The sequence below is a fragment of the Cupressus sempervirens genome, chromosome 3, assembly GCF_028749045.1.
Source record: "Cupressus sempervirens isolate cs-2001-9-10 chromosome 3, ASM2874904v1, whole genome shotgun sequence".
Lineage (NCBI taxonomy): Eukaryota > Viridiplantae > Streptophyta > Pinopsida > Cupressales > Cupressaceae > Cupressus > Cupressus sempervirens.
In genome coordinates, this window is record NC_143120.1 from 645,148,889 (window position 1) to 645,164,582 (window position 15,694).

Consider the following 15,694-nt stretch of genomic DNA (forward strand, 5'->3'; position numbering starts at 1 on the left):
ATCCAAACGGATCATCCAAGCTTGCGACCAAACTCATGCCAAGAAAATGCGAGAAAATAGGGCAGCACGCAAAACGAGGTAAAAACCCCAAAATTTGGAAAACTTCGAAAATTAAAACCCATTTGATCTTTAGGTGTAAAAACTCTGAAAATCCAAAAATAAATGAGTTTGAACACCATATGTAAAAATGGCCAGCATAATGGCTCAAAAACCCAAACCCTCATCTTGAAAACAGGGAAAATGTTCATACTCGACCAATCGGGTAGAACCAGCAACCAGAAACGGAGGGGAACACTAGTTAGCCTCCTAACATACTGCTACAAGAAACAGAAGCTGAAATGGAGCAAAAACAATAAAACGGGAAGGCCCTACCTGACAGAAAAAGGGCATAAACTGAAACCCACAGAATAAAATAAATATCTCGCCAAAACTGCTGAAAGTGACGGCAAAGCAAGAACTCGCCAAGCCGGATCCAACGAGATTGATCTCGTGAAAAGCCCACACTCACAGCTCCCGGAATCTTTCAGAAGAGGATTCTCAAAAGAGCTCTCAAATTTCTAATTTGAAAAGTGAGAAGTGAATAATAAAAACTCTTTTTCAATACTTATTCACTCGAAAGGTGAATAGTCAATTAGGGCACATAGCCAGTTAGACTAGCTAGACACCGAATCGACCCAAACGAAAAAAGGTTATTTTTCGTAACAGGAATTCACCTAAGGCAAAGCTGCCAAAAATTAAATTTGAAAAGATTTAAAGCCCGAAAACCCAAAATCACAGAAAACCACTAAACAACTTTCGTGACAATGTGAACCTCTAAATGCACAGATACGCTTACTAGTCTAATCACATAATGCAGATGAGTTCGGATTTAATAATCACCGAAAGGTTTTTAATTTAAACAATTTAAAATAAGGATACGTCTACCATATAGGGATGACATTGGTAAATATGAATAGCTGAATCACTAACTCCATGTGCCATTGCTAGGGATATAATTCCTGCACACTAAAACACACGATCAAGTGCAATTGCATATAATATCATAGCCGAAGCAAAATGCATAAAATAACTAATTGATCCATTTACACCACTCATGTTTGCATAAAGCATAAAGATACAAGAATGATGTAAATAACCATAGCATAAAATCCATCACATAACATAATCAAAAAGTATGTCCAAAATACCAGATAATCAGATATCATCATAGATCTACTGTCATCTCAAAATGGCATCAACATGCAAATATGATAAACTGAACAGCATAGCAGTAAAACATCTATGGTACTGAATCAAAGTACAACATCCGACCCTCAGGTCATCTCAAAATACAAATAACAATAAGAGTATCAAGTATCTCTTGAATCAAAATAGACAAGGTACAGATTGCAAACACGAGAGGCACTATAGTTCATTACGCAAATTGGACTTGATTGATTGATCAATACTAACCAATTAAATAATGAACTGAACTTAGAGAAAAATGAAACTAAGTTGACAAAGTTTCTTACTGTTACCTACATTTTTTACAACATCTGACCCTTAGGTCACCTCAAAATACAAATAACAATAAGAGTATCAAGTATCTCTTGAATCAAAATAGACAAGGTACAGACTGCAAACACGAGAGGCACTGCAGTTCATTACGCAAATTGGACTTGATTGATTGATCAATACTAACCAATTAAATAATGAACTAAGAGAAAAACGAAACTAAGTTGACAAAGTTTCTTACTGTCACTTACATTTTGTTGTGATAGGATGTAGGACGACAGACAAGATGCAAAACATGTTCTTTGATACATTAAAGGAACATTTCCCTTTGGCATACTTTATTAACACAGTGCCAAATTATTAATTGATTGACAACTAGATATATCTATTTCACTTAGATCAAGACTGAAGAGTAATTTCATGGTAGAGCAAGTTACGACGTATAGTTGCCTTATCTTCCACCACAGCAGAATTTAAGGTTGCTGTTAAATCAGGGTTTGAGGCAATGTGGTTGCAGAATGGTCAATCTTCAACTTAGACTCACTACACCAACTTCACTTTTTTGTGATAATTTATGATGTTCCCAAGATGGGGAAGAACCCAGTCTATCCCAGAACCATACATATTTAAGTGCTTCACAATTATGTCAGCCAACTGTTTAATAATGTATATATTTGTCTTTATTATTTTGTTATATGGGAGCTAATTGCAAATATAATGACTTAAATGCTTAGTAGAGATAAATTTGTCCGATTTCGAGATAAGCTTGGACTTTTATCTAGTATAGTAGCAAAAATATTCTTGGGTCAGGGTTTGAATTTTCAAAAAGGAAAATTAAGGTTTAGGGTTTTCCAGAGGACCATCTCCATACAGTCAATAAATCAGCAATCATTGGAAAATATCATCACAAGATTGGTGAGTTATTGGTTTGCGTGACTCTCACCTATTTAATTAAAAAACTTACACCTTTTCAGCAATTTGATTGATAAAAATATGGACTGAACAATTTTTTTAGACTTATTGAATAATAACACTGTTTGTTGTGACTTTTATTGCTCTACCCTGTTGCTTCAATAAGTTCTTATTTAATAATATAATTGTATTTTCTTTATCATGTTAACCAACTGAGCTGATCCACCTCTCATAATTTGGAGTAGATAATTTGAGGGGGAGATAACTGGGTTCTACACTTTACTGCGGTATGTAAGAACCCTACCTTGTGCTATCAGTAAAGCATACGACAAATGCCTTATGTGTGAAACCACAAGAACTGTATTTGGAGAAAATCTGGGGGAAACTACAAGAACTAATAGTAGAGTACAATTTTAAGTGGTAGAAATACAATAACATTGTTAGCTTATAATATAGAGTGGAACATGCAATCATTTAGACCAACCATAATATGTTTGTAGTTTTCTTTGTCACAATCTATTGCAAAATTTGTTAAATCTAAAGGTTGATCAAATGTGCTCGACTTATAAACTGGGGGAGCTAATGACATATAAAATGGGAGAGTATTAACTACAAACATATAAGGTTCTATGCTGGACTTGTTCATGCTCTATTTTAAATATTGTACTCAAGTGTTCATTCTGGATTACAAAATATCAAATATCGAGAATGAATTTTGAGGCTCAAGATACTTTTGGCTTCTATTAGTTAATGTATTTTCTACTCACTAAAGAGTGATAACAAGTTCCTTAACTTTTTATAAAAAGATCTTTGACAAGTTTAATGCTTGAATTTCTCTCCCAACAAATAAACATTCCAACAAATGAACATTTCAACGTGGTAAATGCTAAAATTAGAGCTGGGCAGCCATGTCCTTGAGCTCGGCTAGTTTTGTCTAATATTGAAGCAAGGCACTATTAGTACCAAATGAATCCTTCGGGGATACAGTGAGGGAAATGTTTACAAGGAAAATGCTTTGGTGGAAACCTGACCATTATGCTCATGAGTTTTAGTGGAGAAAGTAAAACAAATACTATAGACTCTGGCATTTGAAAAGAGTAGCATACAATACTTGAGGCTATTGTGTACATGCAAGGAGCTTGTGAATAAGCTGTAGTATCCCACCCGGAATGTTTAACCAGATTCTTCAAACTAATTTCTAGAATTTAAACAAAAGATTTTATGCAACAATCTTCAGATTTAGAACAGAAAATAACCCCAAAATTTCCAGATTTAAATGCCCAAGTTATTGTATCATAATAATCAGGAATTCAGTAACAAATCACAAAATATCCAATCTTAGCACAATAACAAGAGTCAGATTGGAAATTACTAAGAATGGACCTGTATATGCAGTGTGAACTATGTCCCAAATCCACCACAAGCTGAAATGGGATTTATTGAGAAGAGCTTGAAGGTTTCCGTCCTCAGGATCCCTGAACAGAAGCTGAAGCTTCCTTAATTTCTCCAAGAGAAATCTCAGAAACAAAACCAATAGCCAAGCATGCTGAAAAATGACTTGACTTCCTTCTTTTTTTTGTTCAAAGAGGCAACCCTTCAACTTCCTTGTCTGTCCCATTGCCTTACTCCTCCTTTGTCACCTTTCAGCTCACCTTCTAATATTAAATTGACCTTTTTATAAATTTACATCAAGCTCTCAAAAGCCAATTTTAATATTACATGAATTTGGCCTTACATTTCCTAATGTCCCAGAAAGAGGACATTACACAAGCTTATTATTTGATGTTCCATTTTATGAAAGGTATTTGGCTACCTCCTGTTTACCTGGTTCCTGTTGCTTTCTTTACATTCAGGCTTGCTTAATTGTCAGGAATCATTTTTCTGTGACATATCATCGAAGAAGTTAAATATGTGGAATGTACAGAACTGATGATTCTGAGATGGGAACTGGAAGTGGTGTCCGTACATAGATGTGGATCCTCGATCCTGAAAAATATCAATATTATAATGTCAGATATGACAATCTCATGTAGTTATAAGCAAATGACAAAGATTGAATGGGCATGCAGTGCATCATTTAATGAATTAAAGAATGTGGGTTAGGAGAAAATCGTGCCAATTGTTGTTAGATATGGTTTTAGAATTTGTGACAATGAAATATCCCAAACCGGATATTTACTGGATTTCTTTTTTTTTTAATATATTCAGAACTAAACATTGCAAATGTATACAAAATACAATAAGACCAACAAAATCTCCAATAGATACTAAGTTGTTCTTTCTCAAAATAACATTTAAAATGCCAGCACATGAAAGTACATTATATACCAATAGAAAAAAACAAGTAAACTCACATTACATTCCTTCAAACATGTTATTGCATTATACAACAACAATACAATAACCAAGATCGAATCCTAAATATAGCTTAATAGTCAGATTGGAAAACTTAAGAAAAGAACTTGTAAGCACAAGCAAGACACTTGACGTGATGTCTCCAAGGACAATGGGTTTGTGTCCACTGTGTACTGGCACGAGAGGCTACGTTCTCATACTAGCTGAAAGTTGAAGCTTTTTGAAAACTCTCACAGAGAGAAAACTGAACTGAATCTTAAATCAAGCATGCCTAGAAATGAGCCTCTTTCCCCTTTTAATACACAAACTAAGACTCTTTGACTCCACTCTGGCTTTCGTCTTATTTCCTTTTGACTCTTCAACTTCCCTTTGGCATTTTGTCTTATTCCTCCTTGACCTTTTTCCGTCTTTATAACATTAAATTGACCTTTTAATAATTTGAGTCTATGCTCTCCTAGTCAATTTTAACATTATATATAATAAAACTTCAATATTTCTAATGTCCCAAAAAGGGGACATTACAAATCTCCCCTCCTTAAAATTGCTTGTCCTCAAGCAATCAGTACCAAGATCCCATACAAGTCTGTGGGTAGCTCTGTAACCCAAACAAAAAACAAATCTGGCCATACGCGAAACAAGGTGCCCCTCTGCAATCCCTTCGTCAACCGGATCCCTGGATCCCATATAACTCCATGAAAAAATGCTGCACCTGTAAATTGTATAACTTTGATCATTACTGCATCCAATCTCAAACTGATTAGAGCTGTAACCAAAACCTCAATAAGCCATAGATATATGCTATCAACACCTGGGTCCCAAACCCTATTCTCATAACCAGCCAATATGATAAGGTAGAAATGTATCCATGAACTATGCATAACCTAGTAGATGGTGACAACCCGACCTAAATAGATGATGTAATAAACAAGCCGCTCAAAATTTGAAGGTAACACCTTGGGTGCAACAAATACGATACTATCATCTTCAATCTGGAGAACCTCTGAGTACATAGGTACAATGAATAAGAATGAAGCTGAAAGAGCATTCCCTATGATCAACACATAACTCTCCTCAATACTACACCAAAAACTCTCCAAAGGCTGATGTATATAATCCAACCAATTCCTGTATGGTGTGAAATCAAGAACCCTATGTGGACTGATCCAATGATGCACAACCGTAATCAATTCATCACTTCCATTTTGTGACCCATATTCATTGCTGGGAACTGTACCAGGGTTCCATATCCTAAAATCAGAATCATTTTCTTGCTGATAATCAGAAAGAGAGTCCTCGTTTATCTCAAAAAGGGGATTATCGAAAATCCAATCAGCATCCACATCAAACGCAGAGTTATCTATAAGCTGAATGTGATCTGGAGTTTTGGAACTTGGTCGCTTGGGGAAACTATCCAAATCATATGTCTGTCGAATGCTATCAAGTTCATCAATTACCTCTAGGAAAAATTCCTCTCTCTGTGTCCTCATGTTTCCTAAACTGATTTGTGCTCCGAATCTGATTTTTTGCTTCCTGAACGGAAATTTGAGCATCATCTAATGCTTCATGAGTATCTTTAAGCTCTCTATTGAGCTCCATAATCTCATTCCTTTCTTTATTCAGCTGATCAACATGTATTTCAACAACCTTAAGAATGTTATCCTTGTCGGAAAGCTGAAATGACCCTGTCAGGATTATTGCATCTTAAACACCAAAATACTAAAACTTCAAGGGTTTGACATTTCGTCAAACAATTAGCAATCGAGCTCTGATACCACTGAAGCGACCCTTACTATAAGGACCTCAAATGAACAATGCTGAATTGTGGAGATCAATCGAGTGCTTGGCATTCATACAGTAGTTGAATTAATTGTAACGTTTTATGAGTTAGGTAAAATTATTTTGAATGTCTAATAGCCAGAAGTTTTGGCAAATACATGCAAATTAATGAGCAGAATATCACAAACAGCCGTACCCTTAACTATGCAGCTAAATGTTATCTAATAGGCATTAAAAATGACAAAGAACCTGTTTAAGAAATCGCCTTGCATTCCTTATGAAAAACAGTGGTTATTTTGGAGGTTGGAGACTATATGCAGCCTGCACGTGTTCCTGAAGAAGTCGTCTCTATTCAGATTTGAAATGGGATGAGATGTGAGCTGCTTCCTAGCTTCCAATAACCCCTAGTACCTTCGGTATAACCCTTGGAATGATGCGCCTTAATTACCAATGAGAAATCGAAGCCAATACAAGCTGCCTTTGCCGCAAAATTCAAGAATATCACCCGCGGTTATTACGGCATCCCATGAGATCGGTTTTCTTCTGCAAATCAAGGGACGACAGCATTCAAAGTTGTCAATCGGGTGCTTGTAAATCGGGTGCTGCCCAAACAGTTAGTTTCGAGCTGTAGTTCGATGCCCTGCTGGTCAATTCGGAATCCAATAAAATGCATCAGATCTTACTCAAATTTGCTGGTTGGAGATTGCTGATTGTAATCGTTCCTCCACACGCAACAATCAAACCCTCATAAGCTGTGGGTAGAAACTTCTTTGAACAAATCTTCCAATGATTGCGAATTAATCCGACTTGAGATAGCTGAATGCTAGCTCCAAAGTGCACTCCTTCAGAAGATATCTCACTTCCTCAGTTGTGCAGATCCAAGGGAGTTTTCTCGTTCCCAAAGACCTAGAAACCACGAACTGTTCCAGTACAACTAGAAGTAGAATCCACAACATCGCTTGTTCCAAATGGGAGCCCAATGTCCTCTATTTATTCACTTTGCTGAGAAGTTTCTGGAAGTTTTCCGGAATCATCTTTTATGATGTAAAACTTTATAAAATTAAATAAATAACTTTATAAAGTTGGAGTACAACCTTTATTTAATATTAGGACGAGTAGGCCCCACTTACTCAATTATTATTCTTTGAGAGCAAAATTGTAATTATCGGAAGACGAAAATGACCCTCTTCCCATGACCATTTGCCTACGAGAGTCGATGATAGGCAAATCCCCTGTAAAGTTATGCCGCTAAAAAGGGGACATGACAGTTCGCCCTCACTGAAATTGCTTGCCCTCAAGCAATCTCAGAGCTGGATGCTGCAAAATGGTCTCATTCTCCCAAGTAGCATCTTCGACTGGTAGATCCTTCCATTTAACCAGATATTCTCTGATTACTCTTCTGCGGAGCTGTTTTTCTCTGCTTTCTAAAATGAATTCCTGTACTAGTATCAATTTCCCTTCATCATCCAAAGGCGGTAATACTGTAGAAGGTATCACATTCTGTCCCAACGCCTTTTTAAGGCGTGATACATGAAACACATTATATACTTTGCTGTCTGCTGGTAGCTCAAGTTCATAATTTAATTCCCCTATTCGCCTGGTGATCCTGAAAGGTCCATAATACCTAGGCTTAAGCTTTTTTGACCCACTCTTTTTGAGAGTAGATTGTCGAAATGGCTGAAGCATTAAGTAAACCATGTCGCCCACTTCAAAGCTCCTTTCCGTTCTCTTTTGATCTGCGTATTGCTTATACTGGTTCTGTGCCCGAGCGATGTTATCACGTAGAGAGCTAATAATATCTTTACTTTCTTGCATCAAATCCCCGACACGTGGAACCCGAACATCTCCCATCAATAAGTCAATGAAACTGGGTGTATCATAGCCATATAATGCTCGAAAAGGTGTCATCTGGATAGACATGTGGAAAGTGGTGTTATAGCAATACTCACACAGATAAATCCATCTTACCCAAGCCTTCTGCTGATCAGCCACGTAATTCCTCAAGTAGCCTTCCACCCATTTGTTTACTATCTCTGTCTGTCCGTCGGTTTGCGGATGGTAACTAGTACTGGGTGTGAGTTCAGTGCCACATAATCGGAACACCTCTTGCCAAAAATGACTCAAGAATCTACTATCCCTGTCACTGACAATACTGCTGGGTATCCCATGCAACTTGAAAATCTCTCTGAAGAATACCTCTGCTACCTGAACTGCGGTATAGGTAGTGGTGATGGGAAAGAAATGAGCGTATTTCGTTAGTCTATCTACCACTACATAAATGCAATCACGACCCTGAGCCTTGGGCAATCCGGTAATGAAATCCATGGATATGCATTCCCACTTCTGAGCTGGAATAGGAAGTGGCTGTAGGAGTCCTGCTGGGAAGGTGTGTTCTTGCTTATTCTGCTGACACACAGGACACTCACAGACATACCGCAATACATCTGTCTTGAGTCCCTTCCAAGTGAATCTTTCTCGTACCTGTCTATATGTTTTAAAGTATCCGGGGTGACCAGCTATAGGTGAATCATGAAGAGCTCGCATAATGAACTGCTTCACCTTCGATCCTGGGACTAAAAATATCCTGCTCTTGTAAATAATCAATTCATCCACAAGTGTATACCTGGTATCAACAAGTGTCCCATCAACTATCCTAGATGCCCATGGATCTCTGGCATATTCTGCAATAATCAGATGCTTCCAGTCCTCAGAGATCTCAATCATTGAACTAAGATGTGGTCTGCGTGACAAGGCATCTGCTACCACATTCTGTGTGCCCTTAACATAAGATATATCAAAGTCATATGCCTGTAACTTACTGACCCATTTCTGCTGCCTATCATTGAGATCCCTTTGCCCAAGGAAATGTCTTAAACTGTTGTGGTCAGTTTTTATGCAAAATTTGCCACCTACTAAGTACTGCCTGAACTTAGCTAATGCATGCATGATAGCTAACATCTCCTTGTCGTAAATGCTGAATGATCTCTCTGGCCCACGGAGTTTCCTGCTTTCATATGCAATTGGATGTTTATCCTACATCAAAACAGCCCCAATACCATCTCCTGAGGCATCACACTGAAGTTCAAATGGTTTCGAAAAATCAGGCAATGCTAGTACCGGACATGAAGTCATGATCTCCTTGAATCTGTCAAAACAAGCCTGTGCCTTTGCTGTCCAAACGAAAGCTCCCTTTTTGAGCAAATCCGTCATAGGAGCCGCATGTCGCGAATACCCGCAAACAAATCTGCGATAGAAGCCACATAAACCAAGGAACCCTCTCAGCTGTGTCAGGTTCTCAGGAGTAGGCCACTCCATAATAGCGCGAATTTTATCAGGGTCCATCCGTACTCCTTCTTTACTGATAATATGTCCCAAGTATAATAATTCGATCATGCCTAAATCACATTTAGACTCTTTGGCATACAAGGATTCTGCTTGCAAGGTCTTTAGTACTATCTCTAGATGCTCCATATGCTCATGCCATGTCCGGCTGTATACCAAGATATCATCAAAGAAGACTAACACAAACTTCCTCAGCTGACGCTGAAAAACCTTATTCATGGTGGACTGGAAAGTAGCTGGTGCATTGGTCAATCCAAATGGCATTACTACAAACTCAAAATGCCCACAGTGGCACCTGAATGCAGTTTTCTCAACGTCCTGTTCTCTGACTCTAATCTGGTGATAACCTGATCTCAGATCAATCTTACTAAAGTAGCATGCCCCATGTAGTTCATCTATTAGCTCATCAATCCGTGGAATAGGATATCTATTCTTAATGGTTTTTTTATTCAGCATCCTGTAATCTATACACATCCGCAACGAACCATCTTTCTTCTTAACCAAGACTACTGAAGAAGCAAAAGGAGACTTACTATGTCTGATGTGTCCCATCGCCAGAAGCTCCTTAATGGTTTTTTCTATTTCGTCTTTGAGCCTTTTTGGATGCCTGTATGGAGTGATCATGACTGGTTTAGCACCTTCTTCTAATTCGATGATGTGCTCGATCCCTCTATCAGGTGGTGGACCAGGTGGAATATCACTAAATACCTTACTATATTTTTCCCTCAATGTTCGTATGTCAGGATGATACTCCGTCTTTTGTTGTTCCTCCTGTGTAGGCATGAGAGTACACATGGCTGCCCATTCAAGATCCTCGTGTCTCACCAATCTTTCCAATCGTCTAAGAGAAATCGTTCGGATGTCACTATTTCGAATAGCTCTCAACACATGCTGCCTCCCATCTACTTCGAACTTGATCTCCATGTCCTTGAGTCGAAAGGTAACCTCACCCAATAAACGTAACCATGCCATTCCTAAAACGATATCCAAGTCACCCATATTGACCACGTGGTAATCTGCTTTGAACTCATAATTATTCAGGCGTAAAGGCATGTCTCTGACTATCCTGTTACACTTAAGAGTGTATCCATCAGCAACCTGTACTCGAAGACCTTCGAATTCTTCTGTCTTAATACCACGACGCTCAACCAATCGTGCATCAATGAAGTTATGTGTAGCTCCGGTATCAACTAATGTAATCACCTTCTGTCTTGCTAGAACACCACGTAATCTGAAAGATCCTTCCTGCTGAATGCTAGACAAACGCCCCTGCTGTAGATGCAATTCAGGTTCCTCTTTTTGGTCTAAATTCCCTGTTTCTTCCTCAGACTCTGGGCTACTGTGATCATCTTCTTTATCTGCACTGTCGGAATCTGACCGTTCGTAATATGCCCACATAACCCTATTGACTTTTCCTTTTGGTCGCAAGGGACAATCATGATCCCTGTCATATGGACCTTTGCAATAGAAGCATAATTTCTTCCTTCGCAAGTCATTTAATGCCTCTGTATCTAGGGGTGTGGTAGATTTCCCTTTGGTTTCAATGCTCTTACCTTTATTTTTGTCAAACTTCCTATTGTCTCTGAAAGAGGTAGTACTCCTGGGAGTGAACCTGCTAGAAGGGGCTGTTAGCTCCATACTTCGTGCTTTCCTCATGGCTTCCTGCAGTGTTGGTGGGTCAAATGCCTTAATCCATCCCTTGAGAGGTTCTGACAATCCTTCTGTAAATAAGATAACTAACCTCCTTTCCGACACATCTGGTACCATGACTGACAACCTTTGAAATTCACTAATATAAACCTCTAAATTGCCAAACTGTCTTAACTGAGCAAGGTCGCGAAAATAAATTTCTGGATCCTTCTTATCAAAACGTTCAACCAATCTATCCACAAAGTCCTGGTACGATGTTACCTGATTGTGCTGCAAAGTAACCATTCCATGTGACCACCAATCATGAGCTGCGCCTTCCAGATGCAAGGTGGCATACCTGATGGCATCTATTTCCGACATAGGCCTTAACGCTAGAAAGGTGTCCAACTTATGAATCCAAGCTTGTGCTGTCATCTGACCACTCCCATCGAAGAAAGGTAAAGTAAGTTTACTGACAGCTCGCTGTAACTCACTATCATGACCTCCTCTAGGTCTCCTATTCTGGCAGCTATTCCTCATATGTTCCCTTCTTTGGTTTAAATATTGATCGAAGTTCAATAATTCACGCACATGCGGGGGTAATGCTTGCCATTCTGCCGTAGCAACCCTAAGATCATCCTGGAAATCTTCTGGTACATCGTCTTCTCCCATCTCTTAAGCCTCTTTCCTTAGGAAGGTGGGACGAGTAGGCCTATTTGCTGTCCATGATCTGCGCCTAGGAGCACCTTGTGATCTTGCCACACTCCTATCATCGTGATCAGATGTGCCTCTTCCTTGATCCTGAATCCTGGGCTGAATAACTCTTTCCATTATGGTAGTCAGAGCCTGTAGTGTCTGAGTTATTTCTTGTTGTCCGGTAGTCATGATTCTGTAAAATTCTCTGGTTTCATTATCATCGATTCTGGGAAATCTTGGTGGACTCTGTGTTTGTCTTTCACCCATATCTCCGTCCTTAAATATGGTTGCATAAAAGTACTCTTACCCAATCAGGATGGCAGGACTACTGCTCTGATACCACTGAAATGACCCTGTCAGGATTATTGCATCTTAAACACCAAAATACTAAAACTTCAAGGGTTTGACATTTCGTCAAACAATTAGCAATCGAGCTCTGATACCACTGAAGCGACCCTTACTATAAGGACCTCAAATGAACAATGCTGAATTGTGGAGATCAATCGAGTGCTTGGCATTCATACAGTAGTTGAATTAATTGTAACGTTTTATGAGTTAGGTAAAATTATTTTGAATGTCTAATAGCCAGAAGTTTTGGCAAATACATGCAAATTAATGAGCAGAATATCACAAACAGCCGTACCCTTAACTATGCAGCTAAATGTTATCTAATAGGCATTAAAAATGACAAAGAACCTGTTTAAGAAATCGCCTTGCATTCCTTATGAAAAACAGTGGTTATTTTGGAGGTTGGAGACTATATGCAGCCTGCACGTGTTCCTGAAGAAGTCGTCTCTGTTCAGATTTGAAATGGGATGAGATGTGAGCTGCTTCCTAGCTTCCAATAACCCCTAGTACCTTCGGTATAACCCTTGGAATGATGCGCCTTAATTACCAATGAGAAATCGAAGCCAATACAAGCTGCCTTTGCCGCAAAATTCAAGAATATCACCCGCGGTTATTACGGCATCCCATGAGATCGGTTTTCTTCTGCAAATCAAGGGACGACAGCATTCAAAGTTGTCAATCGCGTGCTTTTAAATCGGGTGCTGCCCAAACAGCTAGTTTCGAGCTGTAGTTCGATGCCCTGCTGGTCAATTCGGAATCCAATAAAATGCATCAGATCTTACTCAAATTTGCTGGTTGGAGATTGCTGATTGTAATCCTTCCTCCACTCGCAACAATCAAACCCTCATAAGCTGTGGGTAGAAACTTCTTTGAACAAATCTTCCAATGATTGCGAATTAATCCGACTTGAGATAGCTGAATGCTAGCTCCAAAGTGCACTCCTTCAGAAGATATCTCACTTCCTCAGTTGTGCAGATCCAAGGGAGTTTTCTCGTTCCCAAAGACCTAGAAACCACGAACTGTTCTAGTACAACTAGAAGTAGAATCCACAACATCGCTTGTTCCAAATGGGAGCCCAATGTCCTCTATTTATTCACTTCGCTGAGGAGTTTCTGGAAGTTTTCCGGAATCATCTTTTATGATGTAAAACTTTATAAAATTAAATAAATAACTTTATAAAGTTGGAGTACAACCTTTATTTAATATTAGGACGAGTAGGCCCCACTTACTCAATTATTATTCTTTGAGAGCAAAATTGTAATTATCGGAAGACGAAAATGACCCTCTTCCCATGACCATTTGCCTACGAGAGTCGATGATAGGCAAATCCCCTGTAAAGTTATGCCGCTAAAAAGGGGACATGACAAAAGCAAATACAAATAATCTGATTTTATAGTTTCAAACGCTGCTTTGATCACTTGCAAATCAGAAACAAGCCAATTTGCTTCCACTCCCTTTTAAACCTTTTTTTAGAGATCTTCCATCATCTTGTGAATGTTTTCATAAGGAACCAACGATGCCACAACTATGTCATTACTAACCTTCAACTGATTCTTTAAGGTATGCATGTCATTATTATCCTATTGAAGCGGTTTATCATCTTGTAGTGTTATCTTGGATTGTTCCTTTGAATTCCTGCCATGGTGGGCGTAGGAAATATATGGTTCATCACACAAAGACCCCAACCTGCTATTACCTCCTGTGCAACCGACCTCATCAACCTGCTTGTCAAAGCTAATCTCCAACTTTCCAACGTAGAAACTTGCGCCCTATGTAACCTCTTCTGTGTGATCACCCGAAGGCTGCAAATCAATGGGGGTTGATTGCTTTTCTTTTCCAAGACCCTCTATTAGATGATTTTGGTTTGCTGGAAATTCTTCATACACATTTTTGCACTGATCTTTTGCAAGGAGATCCTGAGCCCAATTCAAATACTTTCCTTTCACCATATTAGTCTTATTTTGCTGCTCTAGATGAAGCTCCAAGTAATTGCTGAACGGTAAGTCATTCTGAACTCGGTTAGGAAGTCTTTTATATTCTCTGTAGATGTTGAATATTTCTGCTCTTATATCGGATTAAAAATTCGAGGCTAATTGCTATGGTCGCTTCATGATATCCATCATGATTTTATCCCCAAAGTGTTATTTTGGTTTGCTATAATATTTCTTCAATTTTTGAGCTTACAGTATAATAGTGCGCATAATATTTTCAGCTTCAAATATATTCTCAAACAACCAAATTGTACATTAGAAACTTCCCTCTCTGTTTGTTGAAGACTTCCAAACCTATGCCTTCAACGATGCTTGATACTAATTGGCTACTGTTCAGATCTTGGTCATTTGACAGAAGCTTTTCTCTCACTATAGTCTAATAAGACCCACAATTATGTGCTCAAAAGCCTCAAATAGAGAAAGTCTTAGCTTCGGTAAACCTTTACTCTCCACCCTTGAAATTTCCTATCTAACACAAGCTTGAATGTAGAGCATCAATTTCATTTTATAGGTGACATAAAACATTCTCAAAAGATCAACACGAACAACAAGATCAAATGAAAATAATGTGTATCTTTACAAGCTATGTTGTCTTTCTTGATATTTGGTAATCATAGTTGCATCACTGTGCACGATGACACCTTTAGGAATCCGCCTTTGCCCTTGTTATTACTAGAAGCCTTAGAGGTATTGGTTCTGCTGTTGATTGCTTGTGGAATGCTCATATCCGATAAGTCATTCACAAGTATGAACAAGATTCTCAAAATAATTACGAGTAGCACTGGTGTGTCCTTGAGTCGGCTAAGCCTACTAGAAGCAGATGTAATATTGCCTGCAACTGCTGTTACAACTAACGAAACCCGGGATGACTGGTAGTAACTTCCACTTCACCCCCGACTGCTAGCTATGTTCTTCTTGTTGGCACTCGATTTCCAGCCGTTATCCTCACGTCTACACTTAGACCCCTTCCTACCCAACTCTCACTTCTTCAACATTTCATGCTTTCTATTCTTCTGTTGGTGGCACAAGATGGTTAATAGAACCCGATTTACTTGTCCTTGAGTCCCCTTCAATGATTGTCGTCGAATTTGCTTTAGGCCTAGCCCTTACTCAAAATTGTAAAATTCAGTAAGAAGGATATTGTCTGTTGT

The 15,694-nt window shown here is 38.7% G+C and overlaps 1 protein-coding gene across 4 annotated transcripts in view; it reads left to right on the top strand.

The window, feature by feature from the left end:
• The window catches only part of LOC149568347 (phosphatidylinositol deacylase), a 138,773-nt gene that overhangs the window by 31,252 nt on the left and 91,827 nt on the right, over positions 1-15,694 (top strand). The gene's annotated exons all lie outside the window — the stretch shown is intronic.